The following is a 10,633-nucleotide window of genomic DNA, read 5'->3' as shown; positions in this document are numbered from 1 at the left end:
ATATATCCATGGGGAGACGTGCCGACTAAAAATGTCAGCTACTACTCAGATGTCCTCTATGTATACCGTCTAAGGTTATGACAGTCACTACAGTTCAGTTGTGGAACTGAAGAATACTCAGTCGTTTTCCAAATTAAAAAAAAAAAAAAAACAAACCAAACCAAAACAAAACAAAACAAATTACTAAGACAAGTATTGAGATAATGCTTTTATCTATGTAGAACATTAATTTCAGCCTCACATACAAATGTGTGAAGTGAATTAATTTTAACCCAGTACTGCAGAAGAAATAATATACTTTTTGGTATGGTCTCTCTGGATTAGAGTATGATATCAATACAATCTTCCGTGACAGATTTCCAAGCACATATGAACATTTGAGGACTCCAGGAGAGTAACTCTTGATCAACAAAATAACCTTCATGTTATTTGTGACACTGTCCGGGACCACTTCTTGCTATGTATCAGAGATCTGACTCATTTTTAAGTCGTTTTTCTATCTCATGCTAATTTTTACGCGGCATGATCAAAGGGTGGTTTTAATTTTCCTCCCTGGTGAATTCACAGCTACAAGAAAGTATGAGAAGGCCTAGACATTCTAGAATGTAGAATGTTGTTGTCTGTGTCTTTCCTTGACTCCTTCCATTCTCACAAGGTTCATATCAGTGAAGAAACTGCACACAGAATGTGAAAAACACTTGCTGGGCCACAGGATAGACAAAATCAACAATACTTTCCTTTCTTGGGATTAGACATAGTGGACAGGAGATACATTGAGTTTAGTCAATGAAATGCTCCCCCTGTATACCTATTGGACAAACGTTTACCCACCTGGATTGACTTGTTAACCATGCGTACTTACCCTGCTTACCCAGTTCTCAGGAGACTTTATTCTCAGGAAGGGATAAGGTGGTGGACCAACTTCTTATGCTTACTCATTATTTCGCAGTTACTCCAAGATAAACAGATTCCTCCAAAAGAGCTCCCATTTCCATAGTTTACCTGACTTCAGGTCTGAAGTTATGAGCCCAGTCAACAAGAAAATCTCCATAACCAAGTCAAAGAAAATCTTTTCTTTCTTTAGTGCTGGGGGGGATGGGCAGCTCTGATGGTGTCTTCCTTATTGTAGGTTCTTCTTGAGACAGGATAGGGGGAAGAGCATGGGAGGAGGGTAAGTTTTGATCTATTTAGAGTTGCAGTATAATAATAATATTAATCATCATCATCATCATCATCATCACCATCACCATCACCATCATCATCATCAATAACATCAGCATCATCAATAAAATCACCATCACCATCAAAAGTAATTTAGGCTGGTAAGATGATTCAGCATTTAAGAGAACTGACTGCTTTTCCATAGGTCAGAGTTTAATTTCCAGCAAAAACATCGTGGCATACAACAATGTATAACGGCATCTGATGCCCACTTCTGTTGTGTCTGAAAGTTACAGAATCAAAAATCAAATAATAAAAATCTTTAAAAAGAAATAAATAAAAGTTTACTTATATAAGTTTAAGTACTGTGCTTCTTTAGCTGACCAGCTTTTTGTATTCCTCTGAGGACAGAAAATGTGTTCCATGTCTATTAAAATCCATGATGAGAGCTCACACATTACTTGCCATATTCCTAGGCTGTTATTCAAAACACAGCTTCTGCTTTTATGAGAAATTAAATAGCTTCTTATCACACTCCTATCCTTTCTTCATGTCCTGGCTCTGAGAGCCACATAATAAAATTAGTTTGTACATGAGGACATTACAGTTGAATTTTCCTGTGGTGTGAGAAAACTGAGGTTAACATAGAGGTGTCAGGACTGTATACAAAGAAGTGGGCATAATGACTAACTTAAATCCAAATGCTGTTCGTGCAATTGTTCAGTATACATGGGAGTTTTCCAAATCACAGTTCATCTTTTGGAGCTCAATAGTCAGTTTCTCCATCTTCTTAATCTGTTGTACTTGCTCATTGATGGTGGAAGTTTGGAATGATAGCTTTCCTGCAGATCATGTAGATAAATACAGGGAACATGCACAGCAAAGGCCCAAACAAAGGAGAGAATATGCTGAGTCCCCCAATGAAGCCTGATGAAAGAGGAAATCTACAGACACTTGAAGCGCTGAAGGAGGAGGAAAGCTCTCTTCAAGCTGGCCTACTAGCTATTTTCTTTCTCCCAACCATGATCGATAGACATATGACTCACTCCTTTCTGCAGTCCCCCTGGCACCTAACAACAAAATCAGTCCCTGACATGAAGAAATTGAGGACATTTTAAGTTCTTATCTGATGGGATGCAGGTAAGTCCTGGAGTCCATAGTGTTTAGAACCACCAAGACTTAATCTTGCATGTTAAAGAAAAAGAGTCAGAGACCTTGATGCATGTCCAGAGAAGTAGCCCTTGTCATAATATTCCAAAGGCATGTCCAGAAATCCTCTGAAGATAAAATTCAATACTGTACCCTGAGAGTCAAAGCTTTTATCCCTGTAGATCTTATTGGTATTCTTCCTCATTTAGAATGAAATTAAGGAACTCATAGTAGACCAGCTGCATGATTGACAATTCCTGGCTCTCTGCCAAAAATTCATCAGGTATTCCTGACTCTGGGTCTCTTCTTTAGGAATCCAGAGACTTCAGGTCATAAGTCCTACTCCTAGAAGGCCTGAGGCAAGAACACCTCCTCTAGGAAGCTCCTAAGAACCAGTCCACTGCTCTCCCTCTCCCTTTCCCACCAGATAATTTATGTGTTCACTTCTATAACAAGAAAGTATCTTAATTTATTCTTCCTCTCTCTTTTGCCTCTCCATGCTCTCTGTTTTCTCTGTAAATAGCTTGATCATCCTGAAAAACATTTTTGTGGGTAAACCAATAAGTACTTACTAAATGCCAGAAGGGCAGTTTCTGTTTCCATTACACTAGAGACATCACAGAGAATATCGTGGAATTTCCAGCATACATTAGAGTATCCAGATGAGAGTCCCCTTCAACAGCACAAAACTACCCATTAACTAGATCTTATCCAAATAAACAAGCCAATTTGCCCTTTCAAGGATTTTTGCCTGAGACACAAGGGAAGACTTTCTATCACTGTCCCTTCTTACCCAGAGATATCACTGATCTATTGCATTTTTTACCACATTCATGCATGAAGAGAGAAGACTCAATTTTCAAACATAGCCCACAAATTTTTGCCCTCACCTTCGGTAGCACACTCAAAATGACAAAGAAGAAAGTAAACTGAAAACATAGTTCAGACTGTTTGTCAGTGATTCGATGATTCAACACAGTTAATCCATCTCAGGGGACATCTTCTGTAGCTCAATGAGTAATGTATCCAAATTCTTCATCTACTCCTCCTGCTAAGTAATATTGGTAGTTTGGGTTGATGGCTTCCCAGTAGGCCATGTACATAGATAAATACAATTAAGCAAAGACTTGGGGAAGATCCACAGACTACAACAGATTGGATAGGGGGTAAAAAATACAGAAAACATACATTTTGTTAAAACTTCCTTCAGAGCCTCGAAAACTACTTATTTTAGCCATGAGGCTGGTTGTGATGAGATCAGTGGTACACAGTTCTGGCTACAGGTGCATTGATTAAGACAGGTGTAATTTGAGTCATCAAAAGCAAACACTCAGAGAAAGCATGATGGGTCAATCTTGGAATGAGCAATTAAGTTGTCAAACTGAAGTACAGAGAGGTATCATGGGGAAGAAACAGACAGAGATAAAGGCAGAAAGACAGAAAGAAAGACAGAAAGACACACGCAAAAAAAAAAAAACACACACACACTCACACACACAAAACAAAGCAGGAATCATTGGGGAAAAGATGTTGTATGTAGATCATTGGTATGGAGTTTCAGCCAGGGAAGAAAAGTCAAATTCTTCATTTGGGTGCCACATGTGACAACTTCTGTACTCCTGAAAGGCAGTCACTACTACATTTATGTACAACATCCATTAGGAAAACACAGACAGGGAAGGGTAAAGTAAGGGAGGAGACTAGGTATTATTACAGGATGCATGTTTTATTAAAACCCCATGTTACCTTTCTCCTGATGCTGGCAGTCCCTGTAAAGAGAAGACAGTCCATGGTCAGCCTGGCATGCATTTCTTGGGTCTCTGACAATATTCCTTCCATACATGATCCTTGGCCCCTAGGCTTGTTGTGAGTTGTTGAATATTCTACTTCTTCTCAGTTGTTAAAGTTCTAGTCTAGTAGATTTGGACATAAATTCTATTTTCAATTGTGGTTCTCCAGTGGACAGCAAGTTCAGAACACACTAGGGTTTATGAGAGAAGCAAGTGCATAAAATGACATGAAATATGTTATCATTAGTAAAGACTGTTGTAGGAAAGCTGAAAAATAGGACAGAGAGGCAGACAGAGAAAGAGAGATGAGACAAAGAGACAAAGACACATACATACAGAGAGAGAGAGCGAGAGAGAGAGAGAGAGAGAGAGAGAAAGAATACTATGCCTTTTGTATAAGAAGCCAGAAAATAATTTGTCAATCTAGAAAACAAAGTATAAATGACTGCCTGTAAATCCCAGTAACTAAGAAAGAAACCTGGAGCCAGTTCTGCTATTGAGATCATACAAAATTGGTCTATACCAATGTGAGACACTAGACTTCCTTGAGCAAATCCTTAGCTTGGAAAATGTAGCTATGTTGGTCCAAAAAAAACACAGATTTGTCCCCTCCGTCCCCTCTCATTACTCTGATCTCCCATATCACAAGAGGATGAATGGTCTTCCACTTATCCTGAAAAGTAGCTCACAATGAATAGCAGCTATTTTCAACGGTCCATCATCTGAGCCTACCCTTGGCTTGTGGATGGTACTCAGGAAGTGAACTGACAGATTACACTTTGCCAAGCTGGGTGTCAAAGTTCAAACATGAGACCTCATTCTGTGATTGTCAACCCTTCCATGTTTCCATTGGTAGAGCAGTGTCACAATGGCCTGAAACTCTCTTGTCACTCCTTTCATATGATTCATGTGACCAATTGATTGTCTGCTACAGGTTATTCACAGATCAACAGGATGCACCTTTGCTTCAGAGCCTTCATGTCTGGCCAAAGAAGCCAAGAGAAATATGTAACAGTTAACAGTGATAATGTAGCCATGCCAGGGCATTTCCTCCAAGTTTTACTTTCAAGTGTATTATTTTATTGTAGATTATGCTACTATTTCTAGAAGGTCATGTTTGGGAGAATATTTGGATGCTTCCTCATCCACAGTTTCTAAATTTCTTACATAGACTCGTTTCAGTGACAAGATTTCTGTAAACTTGCATAAAAATTAACAATATAAGTAGACAAACACACACACACACACACACACACACACACACACACGTTGTACGGATATTAGAGAAGAGTTTATTGAAGAAAAGGTTGGTCAGTTGGTTTACAATATAAAATGTGAAGGGTTTCACTAAAATCTATTACCCTAAAATGAAGAGTTAGAAAATGGGAAATAATTGTGTGTCATGCTACCCCCACAACTTGGCCACATGAACAATGAAGTATGATACAATAGATCTCCATGATCAAAGCAAAAGGTCAGGAACGTACACAGTCAATTGAATGTGAATACAGCTCATCTCTCTGATCCTGAATGGAAGACTTCAGGTGTTTCCCACACCTCTTCTGCATAGTATTTCATTGCAGTCCAATGCTAGCACACTGAAGGATATTCAAGAACATTCCTGAGAGGTGATATTTTTAATTAGCTTCATATAGAGATGAGGAAAGAGTGTCAGCATTCCCAGAGCTCTGTTGTGCAGGGGGTGCTGATTTCCTCTGGATCCCTTAGCAATGCTTCAGAAATCCAAGAGGTTAGCCTTCTCAGGCCTATTCACAGCTGCACATGGTATATCTTGGCTTCACAACACCATAGCCTGTAGTTAAAGAAGTCAGGATGAAAACTGCAATCTCCCCCAGCCTACATTTCTTTGACTGATGCCCACAATCACAGATAAGTCTCTCTAGACCCACTACTATAGATAGGGATGCTTGTAGGGGTATAACATGGTTGTTTAGTTTTCCCAATTAATGTCAGGAAGTCAGGAAGGAGCCACTCCGTGTTCTAGTTTACTAACTGACAGTTCTTCACTGTAGTAGGAAACTGCCTGCCAAAGGACACTGTTAGGACAAAACAGCAAGGAACAGATTTGGAAAAGGTCTATACCAATCCTCCATCTGATGGAGGGCTATTACCAATATATACAAAGAACTCATAAGTTAGACTTCTGAGAGACAAATAACCCTATTAAAATTATGTTCCAGAATTAAACAAAGATTTCTCAACTGAGGAAAATCAAATATCTGAGAAGCATCTAAAGAAATGTTCAAAGAACTTGGTCATCAAGGAAATGTAAAAGAAAACAACCCTGAGATTCCATCTCACACATGTAAGAATGTCTGAAGTAAAAAACTCAGGAGACAGCAGATATTGATAAAGTTGTCAAGAGGAGGAATGATCCTTCTTCATTGGTAAGATTACAAATTGATTCAACCATTCTGGAAATGAGTCTGGAGATTCCTCAAAAAATTGGAAATTGCACTACCTGAGGACCCAGATATACCTATGCTGGGCATATAACCAAAGGATGCTCCAACAAACAAAAAAGACACATTCAACTATGTTCATAGCAGCCTTATTCATGATACCAGGAGCTAGAAGGAACCCTAACTGCACTAATCATAGGAATGGATACAGAAAATATAGTATTTCTACACAATGGTATACTATTCCACTATTAAAAGCAAAGATTTCAAGAAATTCATAGACAAATGGATTGAAATATAAAATGTAACACTAACTGAGGTAACAACCACAGAAACACACACATGGTATGAAATCACCAAAAATAGATATTGCCGCAAAAGCTCAAATTACCGAAGATGCAGACTGCAGACCATTGGAAGCCCAAGAAGGACTCCCAAAATGTGCTTGCTTCACTCTTTTTTAAAAGGGGGAACAAAAATATCTATGAAATTAGAGGAGAAACTGAAGGATCCCATTCTGAGCATTACATCCTCATGGAAAATATACATTTATATATATATATATATATATATATGCATATATATGTGTATATATATGTATATATATGTATATATATTATAATAAATATTATATATATATATATATATATATCACAAAAACCAGATAAGATTGAAGAATCTAAGAAGTACATGCTGCAAGTAACCAGATATAGATCTTTCTTGAGAGACACAGCTGGAATCTGTCAAATACAGAAGTGAATGCTTGTGGCACACAAGTGAACTGAAAACGGACATCTTCTTGGTATATTTTGAGAAAGGATTACAAGAGCTGAAGGAGATTTCAACCCTATAAGAACAACAATGCAATTGAAAAGAGCTTTCTGACACTAGACCAATATTCAAAGACTGTACATGGACAGACCTATGGCTCGAACTGCATATATAGCAGAGGATGGCCTTGTTGGGAACCAATGGAAGGAGAATTTCCTGGTCCAACCTAGGTTTAACTCTCAGTTCAAGGGAATATCAAGGTGCACTAAGGGATGTAATAGAAGAAGGGTAGGGGCACTAGTTAGGTCTCTTATGGACAGGAACCTGGGAAAGAAAATAAAAGTTGAAATGCAAATATAGAAATATCCAATTAAAAAAATAATAAAATTTGCTAAAAATTAAAAAAAAGAAAGAAAATTAAGAAAAGAAATCTGTCAGCTAATTACACATATTGACTCAGAAATCTAAAGACTCACTGTCAGGGAATGGTAATCAGAGTAATACTAGTGGAAAGACTAAGATGATGAAGTCTCAACTAGAAGCACTTCTCTCTCCCAGATGTCAGTGTCAGACATAAATTGCACAATAGATATCCAAAGCATGGAGGTGTTTACACTGAGATGAGGACACAATACTTGCCTTTGGCTTCTTCCTTAGCACCTTTTTCTTCAGGGCAAAAATAATAAAAGCCAAGAGCTCTCAGGTAAACAACTGTGCCCATTCCAAACCGTGCTTTTTGGAATGAAGAAATTAATGATTTAAAGTCTCTGAATTTCAGGAACCATTAAAATGAGGAAAGTGCAGATGCTTCGAAAAGTATGACACCTCCCAATTCCCGTATGTGGAAGGCTCAGATAAAGGCTGTCACCTCAGTGGAACCACTCAACCTCTACCCAGGAATAACTGAGTATTACCAAGGACCATGTATTTCTTCCTTTTTTATATGAAGATAGAAGGCCAGCTTCCTGTTCCCCATCTCCTTCATCCTCTTTGTTCTCCCTCCCAAATAGCTGTTTACCTTGAATAGAAGGGTAATTGTAAACCCTAGAGGTACTGAAGGAATATACGAGGTGCAGTTGAAGACATGACAACACTTGTGACATCACAGAAGAAGCTAGGGCTCTCTAGGACGCAAGAGATTTTTCAGGGAGGGCCTAATGATGATGTCATTGAGATCTGCCATGGCCTACCTGCTGAAAAGCTTTCCTTACATTGACCAGATTCAAGGGTGCCTTTTATAGGAGTGTCTCCTGTGACACAGAGGAAACCTTTATGTACTACATCTTTCTACAGCTAGAGACCTCATTTGCTTCATTAGTGGTTACATGTTCTGAATGGAGAAAGTTAGTCAGGGGCTTGGCATGGGTAGAAATGTTCTAGGAATGTGGTGTGGAGGAGATTCTTCTGGATAATAATTTTATTCAGTGAACCATTCCTGTAACATATGATTCAATTTCTTAGGATTTCTCTTTTTCCCAAAGTCTAGTGTTTTCACTACAGACCTTTAATTGAGTGAATATTTTTTTTACATTTTCTTATTGTACATTCCTTTATATGGGACTTTATATTCTTGAATGTGTATTCAAAAATTTCTGTTTTCCAATTCAAGTTTTTGCAATGATTTTGGCAACAAAGAGGGCTCAGCTATAGAGTGAATATGTCAGTGTAAATATTGTGGACCTCCTCCAAATTAAAAACTCCCTAATCCTTATTTTATCCAACAATTACCAGACATCAGTAAAGCAAAGAACAACATGGATTACATAGTGTGGTTGTGTAGTTCCATTAGATATCAGTTCTCTAATATCTACCTTCATGTGTTCACATGGCCAGACTTTAGGGTTTTAGATGTTTTACCATAACTCTTTCTTCAGGCCAAACATAAAATATAGGAGGAGGGTCAGGGAGAGGAATGGCTTGAGGTCCAGGGAAACCTCAACATCAATAGTTTCATCAGAAAAGGAGGAAGTCTATTTGGCACTGTCATTTGTGGATTCTACATTCTTGACCTAGTTGCTCAGAATGCATGTTAAAATTCCTCATTACCTCCAAGCTTTAGGAGACACCAAATGTGTATATATTCCACCAATATGTGTGTGTATGCTACCAAAACTAGGTATGATTGATGAAGGTAAGAAGTGCATCCTGCCCGGAACTTTATACAGACCTTCCCTGAGAGACACAGCTAGAGCATGTCAAATACAGCAGTGAGTGATAGTGGCAAACCAGTGACCTTTAAATGCACCTTTTGTTAGTAAATTTTGAGAAAGGATTACAGGAGCTGTGTAAGTTAGGGGTCTGAGGGTACCTGGTAGAGAAATGGGGACAAGCAACGTGAAGAAGGACACCAAGACAAGAGTCTGAACCACACGTCAATTTTATTTTTCACCATAGCTGAATTTATACTGTAACAGAGGTAACAGAGGGAGGGGGAAGTAAGAAACATTTATGTAGGACAAGGACAAAATATTCATGTGGTCAGAAAATCGGGCAATGTTGACAGGATGTCAGAAAGTTCACAGATTTGTCATATTATTAGTCATCAGGACAACTTTATCATATTATTATTTTTCTTAACCACCAGATTTGTAATAGGCTCCTGCACCTGGCTGGGGATTTTGCATGAACCCAGTCATACTTAATTCTAACCATAATAATAACATCAACAACGTAGGTCTTCAATGACATCACTCCCAACATCTCCCCCTTCCTATAGTCAAGAGAATATGTGTCAAATGGCCATGCTTATCCTGGAATGAACCCCTCCAGAACTTTGTCGGTCTTAGGTTGGAGTGATATTTGTCACATGGCCAAGAGACTCTTTTAGCTAGGGTCCGTCATGGGATAAGGCAGCAAGTAATGGCGCCCACCAGTCACATGTCTTTGGCCCTTTATTCGTGAATATATCACTCTCTTACCAGTCATTGACTGTCCAGCTTAGCACACAGGAGTGACAATTTCTTGATTTTTCAGCAAAGGCATCAGGACAGTAGGCAGAAAAGAATGTTGGCCTCATTTGACTGAAGGACAAAAATATCCTTACCTGGGGTGGGAGGAGATATGTAGGTGAGCTTGTCCCTCATCAAAGCCTCTTCCATAGCTAGCCTATGATAATATACCTGAATAGAGAACTGCCACTTAATCATATCTATTGACTCAGAAATCTAAAGGGTCATTGTCAGGTGAATAATAGTCAGAGCAGCACAAGAGTATATATGTGCAGTGCAAAACAAGGTAAGATTGAAGAAGTTAAGAAGTAGTGCATGCTGCCAGGAACCAGATATAGGTTTTTCCTAGCAGGCAAAACTAGAGCATGTCAAATAGCGAAGTGAATGCTAG

The sequence above is a fragment of the Rattus norvegicus genome, chromosome Y, assembly GCF_021556685.1.
Source record: "Rattus norvegicus strain SHRSP/BbbUtx chromosome Y, alternate assembly SHRSP_T2T, whole genome shotgun sequence".
NCBI classification, from domain to species: Eukaryota; Metazoa; Chordata; class Mammalia; order Rodentia; family Muridae; genus Rattus; species Rattus norvegicus.
This window is presented reverse-complemented; position numbering follows the sequence as displayed.